This window comes from Lynx rufus, unplaced genomic scaffold (assembly GCF_022079265.1).
Source record: "Lynx rufus isolate CCGP_SWC_20201006 ecotype Redwood Valley unplaced genomic scaffold, mLynRuf1.p SCAF_2, whole genome shotgun sequence".
Taxonomy (NCBI): domain Eukaryota; kingdom Metazoa; phylum Chordata; class Mammalia; order Carnivora; family Felidae; genus Lynx; species Lynx rufus.
This window is the reverse complement of record NW_025814834.1, coordinates 33,776,910-33,790,238: the sequence shown is the minus strand read 5'-3', so window position 1 is coordinate 33,790,238 and position 13,329 is coordinate 33,776,910.

Below are 13,329 nucleotides of genomic sequence, written 5' to 3'. Positions count from 1 at the left end.
CCAGTGGCCTCCTGTGTGGAGAGGGAATGATCATGAGAAAAAAAAACAAAAAATGCATATGAAGGCCTGGGAAGAAAGGGTTTGTGGTAGAATAAGAGAGGCTCATTCTGCCCTCAGGGAGAAAATTAGTCCCATTAAGGGAAAAAGAAAGCAGGTCCTACATAGTAGGTATTACCTGCAGCCACACAATAAAAACCAGCTGGGTAACATAACTGCCCTTTGACAAGTTTGCTCTAATTTTGTCAGGCTCTAGTCTAACCCTCTGAGGCAAAGTCTGCAATTCTCCCTGGATGGGCAGTTACTTCTTTTTTAAAACTAGGCATGTGTCACTTTATATGCACATAAGCAATAGTAAACCATTTGTCTCCATCCACATTATAGATAGGGTGCAGCTTGATGCCAGTCTCCTTAACAACTGAGGATTTATATGATGCCCTGGAAAGGACACTTGGGCCTTAATCCAGATTCTGACACCACTTGTATGACCATGGACTAGTCACTCACCCTCCTCTAGGGGCCTTGTTTATTCGTACGAAATAAGAGCTTTCTATAGTTTCTTCCATCTCAGACCTCCAATGATTCTGGCTGTGACAACCCTTGACCTTATCTCCCAATACTGAACTGTCCCAGACCTGGGTCTTCTCAGGGAGTGTGCATGAATTAAAGAACAAGAATTCCAAGGCCACAGCCACCACAAGAGGAAGACACTTCAGGCTGAGCTAACTTTCCAGAAACTGTCAGTGGGCAGCAGGCCAGGCTTGTGGTGGTGGTAGGGAGAGGTTCCCCTAGATCTTACCCCATCGGGGCTCCTCCACTTTTCCGCAAGGACTGAGACTTAGTGGCTTCCAGGTGGAAGACTCTCCTCCCTCCACACCACCCTTTCTCATCATCTACAGATGTGTCCCCACACAATGACTTTTGTGAATGTGCCCCAAGGGCAAGGTGATCATGTATTCTACAGAGAAAGAAACACCCTCAACCACGCCTCCTGGAGGGGGTGGGGGTGGGGGCAGGACCATTGTGCTTCTGCTGGTTCCATTATAAGCATGTCCACAGAGACAAAGAGGTCAAGTTCCATTGGAGTCCATATGTTCCACCGAAATTCACCACCGGCCTCCCTGCAGCCCAGTATCAGAAAGAAAGTACCTGTACCCATTGTGCACCCAGCCTGGCAGGGAGAAGGAACAGGTGGGACAGGAGGTAAACCTTGGCATCACCCTCTATTTTAGGGCCACAAAACTTCTAGCAATAGGGCAGATACTTGTTTTTGGCAAAAAAAAAAAAAAAAAAAAAAAAGGAGCATAGCGTTTTCATGGATCACAAGGCAAAGGGGAGAATACACTGTCCCTCCATCGTGTGCTGACAGCTACACTACTCTATCCCACCACTCCTCAGCTGGTCCCACGACCTGGGCCCCTGTCCATGGCCCCCTTCCCTTCAATAGTCAGCATTGTTTAGGGAATCTCCTCCTTTTGTTTTTCCATCCATTTGTACCTCGGCTCATTTGTTTTCCATTCTTGGGAGCAATTCATCTGCTCTCGGGCCCAACAGTGTCTTTCTCCCCTTGATTCCTGGACAAGATCCTTGGACAGGTCCATTGTCTTAACAGTGGCCAACTCACAGTATTTAGTAAAAGTTGTGTTTTACAAAGAAAAACCAACGGGGATTCCAGTTTCTATCCATGGTAACTTCTGGGAAGTTTGGGAGTGGTGCTGCTGCTGTGTGGCTTGGCCTTTGTCCTCTTTGTTGGGGCTTTGGCATAAGCCAAGTTCCACAGGGAGATCTGGGGAAAATTCCCGTGATGCCAAGACAATGGGCAGAGCTCTCCCCGTTCTTCTCTGCCATCCTGGGGCACTGTAAAGGAATTATAAAATTATACTCTAGTGTGATAGAATGAAGGAAAGAGTTTATGGTCTTCTTTCCACTGCCCTGTGGACACACAGCCCTTTATGGCTATTCAAGAAAAGTGGATCAGAGGGAAAAAAGAAAGAGTCAGTGTGGTTCAGGGCAGTTTGGGCCCAGGCAGGCTTGGATGGGGGAGGGGCAGGACTGGCAAAAAGAAGCTTGCCAAGAAAAGTCTCCAAGTGTACAGCATTTTATCAATGCACTCATAGGCTTTGCCTGGGTACACCAGAGAAGTCTCTGTTGCTGGGATCATTATGGGTGTGATCATCCCAGTTATTAATATGTCACCCACTGTGGGCATGGAGGCTTGTCCAGCCCCATCCATGGGCTCCTTTGCTTTGGGTTTTCATTTTGCCACAGACTGCAGGAGGCCTCTCAGTTATCCAAAGAATTGTAAAGATAACTAATGGCATCTCTTGTCTCCAACAGAAAGCTGCACAGAATTATTGATAGAAGAAATGCTATTGAAGAAATGGTTGTAAGTCTTGAGGGTTGGTTCTTCAGGAATAAAAGAAAATAAACTCAGAAAATAAAGAAAAGATACATTTCAAAGGGGAATTATTCTTTTTTTTTCCAAGCCTTAGTTTCCCAAGCAAAGTGTGTTATAGGTAAGAACAATATTTCCAAGCAAACTTTTTAGGCAACATCGAAAGAGTCAGACTCTCCACCCTCCATGCAAGCCTTGGGGCTCATCATGTGTATGTATCATGGACATGCACACACACACACACACACACACACACACACACACACAACTCTGCTCCAGCCCAGCATCTAGGCAGCGGTCAGGACATGTCACCAGCCCTACTAATCTGTAGGGAGGTCGTCTCATTGAGCCAGACTGCACAAAGATACCTCTTCAACATGGCGGAGACTCAGCACTCTTGGCAGAAACACTTGGCACTGGCAGGAAATCTCAGCAGGGCGGCTTGTTTCCGCTCATCAAACACCAGTAGCTTTCACCGAGAGCAGCAGAAAATGGGAGAAATGTGTCTGATCGCATCCGGGCTGTGTGTCAGCACTTTTCTGAGGCAGAGTTAGTTGGATTCTAGCTTTGAAGAAAAGGTTGTTATACTCTTCTTCTGCCCCACAGTATCAGCCAAGAAAACACTTGGCAGGAACTTACCTGAAACTCAGTTGCTCTCCCAACACCTCTGCAGCAATCTTGAGAGGGTCAGTTATTGAGAAACAAAAGTTAATGACAGAGCTCACTCTCTCCCTACTAATCACAGAGCACCCAATTACTGAGGAGAAATGAATGCCTGGGAACAATCACTTGAGCCTCTCTTGTACTTTCTCTATAACCATCTCCACTGTAATCCCTGCCTGTCTGTCTGACTCTTGTTGGCCCCACCAAAAGCTGGGCAAGGAAGGGAAGCCGGATGTATATATCCCATGCAACAATATGGCTTGCACCTGCTCAGCAGCTCTCCATAAATAAATAAATAAACAAATAAATAAATAAAACAACCTAGTGAATGAGGAAAGAGTCTGTGAATTAATTACCAGTGATCATGGATTTGAGGATGCCATCCCCCAACTAGTATTTGTTCTTATAACCAGGAACCCACGACTGCCCCCTCACAAGAAATACCCATGACTCCTTTCCTTGCACCACATATTTCTGCCCGGTCTAGAGGAGGGAGTGGACAATTTAGAAGACAGGATTTGTGCATTCCACACTTGGATTCACTCCTAGAGGCCCACCTCACACAGACAGTAGTACAAGAGGACTTCTTTGAAGAGTATGCTGCCTTAGAAAGTCAGAACTCTTTTTTTTTTTAATTCCTTACTGCTGTGTATTTGTTTAAGTGGGTTCCACACCCAATGTGGGCTTGAACTCACAACCCTGAGATCAAGAGTTGTATGCTCTGCTGACTGAGCTAGCCAGGTGCCCCAGAAAGTCAGCACTCTTAAGAAAAGTAAATTTAAACAGACTGCCTATAAGGGTAATCTCTGAAATATACACTTACTCATCTTGAAGTTAAGAAGAGTCAAGACAAGTGATTCAAGATGCTGGTAGAGGCAATGCCTACTCTGTTTTATGGCCTATTATTTACTTGCTTTATGCTTTTTACTTTTCTTTTAATTTTTTTTTTTTTATTTTAGAGAGAGAAAGAGAGTGGCAGAGGGAGAAAGAAAATCTCAAGCAGCTCCATGCTCAGCGGGAAGCTGGATGCAGGTCTCAGATCCCATGACTCTGGGATTGTGCCTGAGCCCATATCAAGAGTCAGATGCTCAACCAGCTGAGCCACCCAGGCACCTCATGCTTTTATTTTTTTTATTGAGGTAGAATATACACATTAAAGTACACAAATCTTAGGTAGACAGTTTGATGAATTTTTACAGATGTGTGCAGACATGTACTCTCACACACACATGGCCACATCAACTAATAGAACATTTCCAGGGCTCCCTCATGACCCTTCAGGTTAACATCAAGCTCCAGAATGAACTACTCTTCTGACTTCTGTCACCATAGATAGTTTTGCCTATTCTAAGACTCTACATAAGCTGAATCAATACACACTCTTTTGCATCTGGCTTCTTTTTACCCAACATTTTGCCTGTGACACTAGTTCACATAGTTGAATGGAGGGGTAGTTTGGTCTTTTTCATTGTTAAGTTGTATTCCCTTGTATAAAAATCCTTACTCTGCTTTGATCTCTTCTGGCATGAGTGAGAGAGGGCTGCATGGGCTTGAAGCTTCTACTGGGCAAACCAGAGATGGAAGCCAGAATCCAGGCATGGGGAACAGGAAATGAAAGGCGGACTGCAGAGTCCTCAGGAAGGAAGGAGGGGAGCCAGCTCTGCTGTCTTGGACCATTTGTCGTGGGCACTCCTGCTGAGCAGGGAGGGAACGTTTCAGGCCAGCCTCTCTCCCAGCCCCCAGCAACTGCTGACTGCTCTTAGGCCATCAGCCCCCTCCCCAAAAGCCAGTTCCCCAAGGACAGAAGGGAACCCAGAGCCCCAGAGGCTGCTCCACAAACCAGTGTGAGAAGAGACCTTTTCTTTTATTTCCCTCTGGCTCACTAGCCAAACCAGTCGAGCATGACAACAGTCTGCCCATTAATGCCAAGTGCCAGCCCGAAGCATCTGTTTCTATTTCTCTTCTGTTTCCCGTGGGTGGTGGGTGGGAGCTCACTCGGCTCCTCTCCACTTTTCCCTCCTAATCACAGTCATTTGTTTTAACAGGACTGCAAGCGACTGTGGCTACAAAACCCAGGCCATGCCCACACAAAGCCAGTGAGCACCAGCCTTTCCCACATCCCCAGGTCAGCCTAAAATGAAATTAAAACAGCCCGCTCTACCATTATCCTCTTTCCTGCTTGTTTTGCAGGGCCTCTGGCTACTTTTAGAATTTCCCCACTGCCTGATGTGGCCTCTCAATACCTGACCATCCCTCCTCTGGTTTCCAAAGACAAATGCCAGGACCTAGTTTACATACGCCCAGGGCCTTAAAGGTTTGAAGACCAAAGAACCATCCTTTGCAAGGGGCCTGGCATAGCTGCTTTGGAAAGGAGAAAATGCTTACTCTGGGTGTGGGCTTTCTGAGGGAGTCTTGATCCTAATGAAACCAGAAGGGAAATTCTGAAAACAAATGTGAGAGAGGCTGATTGCTGAGGTGAGATAGCCACCCTTTTTGCCATCCCAAACCTAAGGGCCCTGGATGGCCACCCTCTACCAAGCCCCCAACCAACACCCAGGTATCAGCCTGGTCCCCTTGTCATTGCTACACACCAAGTCTGACCCTCAGCCCAGCTTCTAAGCCTCTCTCCTTCATTCCTCCACCCATGAGCATCCCCCTTACACACACACTTTGCCCACAGGGCCAAAGCTTTACCCGTGACCTCAACCTTTCCATGCATTCAGAAGTGGAGCTGCTGCCAGTGACCCATACATGCAAACTCACTATCCATGTGACCTTGGACGCAGTCCTTTGCTGAACCTCAGTTTTTACATCCGCAAAATGGGGTTATCAATACCTTCCCAGCCTATTCCATAGAATTGTTTCTCACTGAAAAGTAATGCATGCTTGTTGTAAATGACTCAAACAACCCTAGCCTTGAGGAGTTTAAGTGTATGTGGGGGGCGTGGGAATGTGGGAATCTGTACCAGTCTCAATTCCTACTTTTTTCTGCACTGGGTCCAGGGAACTTCTCTCTGCCTGATTCCCTTCTTCATTGGAGGTCTGGGCCCACAGAACACTCCTGACTATCTAGGAATAACACTCAAGTTCCCAGGCATTTTCTGTGTGTCAGACATTGTGCCAAGGAGTCATGTCCTCATCTCACTTAATCCTCATAAAAATTATTTGGGGTAGGTATTATTAAGTTCATTGCATCTAGAAGGAAACTGAGGCCCAGAGAGGCTAAGAAACTTGCCCAACATCACACAGGGAGGAAACAGAAGAGCAAAGATTTAACTTTAGAGTGACTTCTTTCAATCACCAAGTTACACTACTCTTATGGGCTGAATTGTATTCCCCCCACCCCCACACCCCACCATTCTTTTAGGTTGAACCCCTAACTCCTAGTACCTCAGAATTTAACTGTATTTGGAGATAGAGCTTTAAAGAGGGAATTAAGTTGGAGTACGTGGCTGGCTCGGTCAGTGGAGCATGAGACTCTTGATCTTGGGTGGTGAGTTCAAAGCCCTACACTGGGTGTAGGGATTGCTTAAAAATAAAATCTTAAAAAAAAAAAGAGGGAATTAAGTTAAAATAAGACCATAGTGTGGGCCCCAATCCAATCTGACTGGTGTCTTTATAAGAAGTGGGAGAGACACCCAGTGGGATGTGCTCACACAGAAAAAAGACCATGCAAAAACACAAGGAGTGGACAGCTATCTGCAAGCCAGAGAGACTTCAGAAGAAACCCAGAGACACCTTGATCTTGGACTTGTAGTCTCCAAAACTGTGAAAAAATAAATGTCTGCTGTTTAAGCCATTCAGACGGTGGTATTTTGTTATGACAGCTTTAACAAACTAATACAACTGCCTCCCCCCTTCCTTTGGGGATAACCCAAACTTTGGTCACTGTTCCAGCTGGCCCCACAGACTGACCAGCACCAAGTGGAGGAATGGAAAAGTCTGGGGAAAAACAGGAGGAATGGAGAAAGGGAGCCAACACTGTGATCCAGCCCTGGGCCCACTCCTACCATCCTGTGCCATTTTCCACCAGGTGTCCCTGGGGTATGCTATCTCCTCTTCACATCCCTACTCAAGAGTGGGATCTCCTCTGAGGTCCCTGACTTCACCTGATTGAAGAACACTCCCCATCTCCTTCTAGTTGACAAGACCACAGATGCGTATGGTCACTTTGGAACAAGTGGTGTGTGGGATCTGTGTGGAGAGAAAACAATTCTCAGTGCAGAGCAGAGGATGTGAGGCCCTGGAATGGAATGTGAAGGAGAGAGACCATTCTGGCAGGGCTGTTGCAGGTGCTAGGGAAGCCTCTGGAAGCACAGAGACAAGAGAAATTACTGTCGGCCCATGTGGGTGGTGACGAATAGGACAGACTTCAGAGTTGTCCATGTGGCCCCATTTTCTGCCTCATCAGTCACCCTTTCTCCCCCTCACTTCCCCATATCCAGGCATTAGCCTGAAGCTCTGGAAATCAGTGACATTTAAACAACCCAGCCAGGTCAAGAACCAGCACTGTATTCTACCTGGTGTCTACAGCAATGTGGACAATAATTTCAAGACTGTGCTCTCCTTTCACTCCTAAGACCCTGTCCCAGTCCCTGTCTAAGTTTCCTATTGCTGCTACAACAAATTACCACACGTTAAAAAAAATTTTTTAATGTTTATTTATTTTTGAGAGTGAGAGTGTAGGGGAGGGGCAGAGAGAGAAGGAGACACAGAATCCAAAGCAGGCTCTAGGCTCTGAGCTGTCAGCACAGAGCCCAATGCGGAGCTCGAACTCATAGACCATGAGATCATGACCTGAGCCGAAGTCGGACGCTTGACTGAGCCACCCAGGTGCCCCTCAAATTACCACACATTTAGTGGCTAAAACCAACACATATTTATTATCTTCCTGTTCTGTAGGTCAGAAGTGTGACACAAGTCTCATGGCTTAAAACCAAAGTCAGGGCAGGGCTGCGTTCCTTTCTGGAGACCAAAGGGGAAATCTGGTTTTTTGACTTTCTCAGCTGCCTGCATTCTTTGGTTCGTGGCCCCTGCCTCTATCCTCAAAGCCACTGATGGCCAGTCTTTCTCCCGTTGCATCACTCTGACTCTGACCCTCCTGCCTCCCTCTTTCACTTACAAGGACCCTTGTGATTACATCAGGCTCCCCCAAATAATCCAGGATTCTCTCTCTAGCTTAAAGTCAGCTGATTACCAACCCTAATTTCCCCTTGCCATATAACATGATGTTTTCCTGTATCCTGGGAATTAGGACCTGTACCTCATTGGGAGGCCATTATTCTGCCTACCACACCCCTGGATTTCCTCACTTCCCAGGGAGAAGAAGATACTCTATAAAATTTATTCTGCCCCCCTTCCCGCATCTTTCTTTGCCATCTCCCACCTCACTTTCCCTTCACAATAAGCCCTATAGTTCAGCCCACCCAGTGTGGAAACAACATCTGCAGACTCTGAGTTGTCTTTCTGGACCCATTGGGCACTTGTCTCCAGGATGCCTATTCATGTGGCATGTGTTGTTGAGACCTAGGACTAGCTGTGGGAACAGATGGCCACTACTGATGACTGAGGTCAAGCTGTTTCCCCTGGGCCTCCGGGTCCTCACACCTCAGGGGGAGGATGTCACACTGGGTTAAGGATCCCATTTCTCAACCCTTGTGACTATGATGGTCCAATCATCCAAAAGCAAATTGATTCCCAAAAGATTAAAACCCACCAAAATGTCAGGTTGCTAATCCAAGATACAGGGCAGATTGGCCACACATCAGAACCCCTATTTTCCAGTGTGGAGCCAGAAGGCTGTTTGGTGAGCACAGAACCTTAGGAAAAAGAACTTCAGTTGTCTGGAGGGGGTGTTTCCATCAAATCATGGAAGCTTGATGACTCACATTTTCCCAGCATCCAAATACTCTTGCTAAGTGGCCTGAGAGGTTCTCACTGGGCATTTTAAATCAGTGCTTCATACACATCTCTCCCACCCCAATGGCTGCTAGATGCCCCCAGATTAGTGATTTCTTCCTTCCTCTCCTGTTGATATACCTCAGAACAGGTGCCCAAGGGCCATGTCCTTTTATGCAATGCACATGCTGAAGCTTTATCCATCCACAGGTGTCTGGGGGAGCCACTAGCATCTGCTGCAGATAGGGGGATGGGTGGGAGAATGTGGGTGGGAGTCCACCTTGTCCTGAAGTGAAAACTTCTTGTGTGCTGTGAGATTGAACTACACAACGAGAACACTGGAAGAAGGAAGAGGGACCTCAAATTTCATCTAATCCAACCTCATCATTTTACAAATGGGGAAAATGTAAAAACAGTTTGGAAAGTTAAGGTCTATGTATAATTATTGGTGGTATTGTCATCTTCATCATCATCATCACCACCATGATATGGGAGCCTGGATTCCACTGTCCACTGGTGAGTCACTTTATTCAGGGTCTTTTCCAGGAAACTGGGTTTTCTCACCTCCCCTTATGTAAACTTCTCTGGCTGTTCACCTGAGAAGGGGACAGCCTCAAGTTCAGGGGCATCCTTGAGATGCTGAGAGCTTACTTTTGGGCAACCATGGGTGTGCACTGGCCTCCAACTCCCCCGACTGTGAGAGACTGGGAAGGGCAGGCTAAGTACTCAAGAAATCTCTCTGAGTGGGATTCCTAAGCTACAGACCAACGTGGGAAATGCTGCAGGAGGGGGGAACTGCCAGGCGCCTTTAACTCATCACTAACACGGATGGAGTGCTTACTGCATTCCAGATGCTGGTGCCTTATGAACACTGTTTCATTTGGTTGCATTCCAGATGCTGGTGCCTTACAAGCACTATTTCATTTGGTCATCACACCAATCCTTCACAATCACTCCTGTTTTACAGATGAGGAGCCCAAGGTGCACAGAGGATAAGGAACTTGCCAAGGTCAAGAGGCTGATAAAGGGGCTCATAATCCTCGTCTGCATTTCTGAATGGACTCAGAACATTCTGGGACCCCATTTTCCCACCGCTTCTTCTCTTTTTCTCTTGCCCCTCACCTTCCCTTCCCCACAAAGCTGCCAGCGGGCAGTGACTCACATCCATTTCTTTGCCCAATCCCCTCCCATACCCCGCCCCCAGCCTGACATGCTATTTCTGGAGGGAAGAATCCTGGAGGAGTGCAGGAGCCACTGTTTTCAGTTGTGAACTCTAAAGCAGCCAAAGCCAGCACCCCTCACAGGGCCCTGCCCCCTTGGGGACTTCCTAACTGATGATGAAGATCGTGTTGGTGGTGATGACAGCCAGAAGGGAACAGGAGGCTGAAACGTTAGGGACATGGCGGGACAAACTGAGTAAGGCTATAATTTGCTAACCTTGCACCAAGATCTTTGCCAGCCACAAAATTGCTATGCTCATGCCCGGACTTCCATTCCAGCTCCAATGGTCTTGAGCAGCTCTCCTGGGGCCTTCCCAAGACCCTGGGTATGGAGCCATAAGGGAACTCAGGCTTCCCTTGCTCCCAGGGAGCTCTTGATGACTGCAGTGTGGACACAGGCTCCTCTCCAGGCTCCAGGGTGCCTGGAGTTGGAAACAGAGACAAGCTTTCTGCTGTCCCCACCCCTTGGACTGGTTTCCAGCTTGAGACAACACTTGTCAAAGCCCCTCGGAATTGCCCAGGTAGGCACAATATAAACATTCATGTAGTTACAGGATAATAATTATACCTTCCACATATGTACATAACACCTTTCTTCCCCAGAGCAGCCAGCTTCTCACATTATCTCATTAATCCTCCCGTCCCTGGGAGGCAGGGAGGGCCTGGCATGATTACCCAAATTTCACTGAAGGAGAAGGGAGAGGGAGGGAAGGAAGGAGGGAGGGAAAAGGTGCTTGCCCCGGGTCACACACTTCTTCACAAGGAGTAAATATTGTCTGTTTCTGGGCCTTGACCAGAAGTCAGAAAAATAATAATGGTTGCCCTCAATCGAAGATTTTGGTGAGACTATACCAGACAGCCATGGGCATGGTTTCCCTCAGTCCTGCAACAGCCTTGCAAGGCTGCTATCTTTATGGTTCCCATTTTTTACAGATAGAGAGACTGAGCTCAGAGAGGTGCAGCTCCTTGCCAAAGGTATCAGAGGCAGTATGGTTCCACATACTTTTCTTTGACTTCTAGCAGACACCTGACAGCCAGATCCAAATCAGGTCTCCATTCCAGAACAATAATAGGTAAACAAAGGCAGAGCACGTTAAGCAGGGGAGGGGGTGATGCCCACCCTTGGCCCCCAGGAGTTCAGAGCTGTAACAGGGCAGGCAGGAGGCCGCAAAAGCAGCTCATTATGTAGCCTTATGGAATCAATAGAAAAGGCCTAATTCAGTGAGAGCTGCATCCCACCCCCACCCCTCCTCCAGTCCCGTTCCAGTTTCCTGGCTCATCCTTTTGACACGGGGACAATTACTGCTATTCATACTCACCCTGAGGCCACCTGCCACGGACCCATTCTCATGCACAAGGAGCTAAAGATCAGGCACAAAGCAGGCCAATCTGGGGATTTCCACCAGACCTGGGAGGGTACCCTCGGTGCATAACCCCCCTAAAGGCATTCAGACCTAGGAGCCTTTGCAAATTCAGGGGATCCAGCCTGCCTTTGGAGCTCAATGCTGGAGACTTCGCAGGTCTGCTCACTCACACCAAGGAAAGAAACTGGCCTTTGGAATTAAGGCTGGGGTGGTGGTCCTGGGTCCCAAATATTGACCCCACACAGAGTGCCCTGGAAGTGGCCCTGGACCTTACATTCTGAGGAATTTTGTGAGCTGGTTGTAGTCACATTGGTGGCTTGAAGTCAGCTATGGGGGAAGCATTTAAACCATCGTTAATGGGCAAATACTACAAATCAGCTCCACCTTCTCCCCAGCCAGTTGTTAACCATTTACCAGCACACCACTGCCAGAGGGTCAGAAGCAGCAACCTCTTTCTTAAGAGCATCTAGAGCTGTCTGAAAACCTAAAGACAAAATCTCTTGCAGGCCAAGTAGCACAGTGATTGACATTCTTTTTACACTATAGACTTGCTATATTTCTATGCATACATTGCTATCTAGGAGAAATGTTGTCTTCTAAGCTTCTTCTGGAAAAAAAGTGTTATTTGGACCCAAAGAATGAATTCTCAGTGTGAAGAGAGTGTCCATCCGTGGCTGTCAGATCTTTTCATTGTCACCCTAGCCTAGACGTCGAGCCATGCCTTCTGCACAATTATTGCAAACGTTTGGTGAATTAGATTGAACTGAGATTTTTTATTTTGTTTGTTTTTGTTTTTTAAGTTTCAGATTGCTCTAGTTGGATCAACTTATAGGTGTCAGAGGCAAAGTTTTACAAAGAAATGTGGTCTGGCTGCCTGTAATTTAGTTGCTGCCTTTGAATTTGGGATGATGATAAGGCCTTTCCAGACCCAGCTCTGAGTGCACAGCCTGTAGCTAAGACTTCATATGGAACTTCTGAGGTGCGTCTCAGGGTGACATTAAATGGCCCCGCTGATTGTATGAAAACAGTCACAGTCTCTTCGTAGGGAACAGGAAGGTTGTTTTGGAGGTAATTTTCATAGTGAAATGCCCAGCAAGACTGAGAGCATGAAGGGAACAGTGGCCTCCACGGGTTGTTGCTTTGTGCTTGAGCATAAAGTAATTAAGAATGTGAATAAATGACAAGATACTGCCAAAACTTCCAAACACCATCAAGCAAATGTTCAGTTGAAGCGTTACAATTGTTATTTCTGTGGGAGGAATTTATTTCACCCTGTTTATTTCCAGCTCTAAGCCCCCACACCCATCCTATGGACTGCTCACTTCCCCAGAGGTCCCTGCAGCTTCCAGACCCTGTGGCTGGAGAACAGAAGCAACCAGGCTTTTCTCAAGGACTCCAGACTTCTGCAAATCTCCCTGCTCAAACCTCCTTGAGCCTCGTCTCTCGGCTGCACAACTGAACATCCTATCTCTTCAACTGGGAAAGAGGCTTAAACACCATTCATTCACACACAAATATTTATTGACCCCCTATTGATCACCTCTGGGCATTGTTCCATACATTGGAACATGCAGCAAACAGTAAAATGGACCTGTCCCTGCCCTGGGGAAGACAGAAGAGTAAACAGAAAATTGGGGGCACATTCAGGAGGGCTCATACCCCAGTCTTGGTATATTACAAAAGCTTCCCAGAAAGTAATGGTTCAGGTTTGATCTGAAGAGTAAGTAGAAATATCTAGATCAGGGGTTGGAAAATTTTTTCTGTAAAGTTCCCTACAGTACCATGACATTAA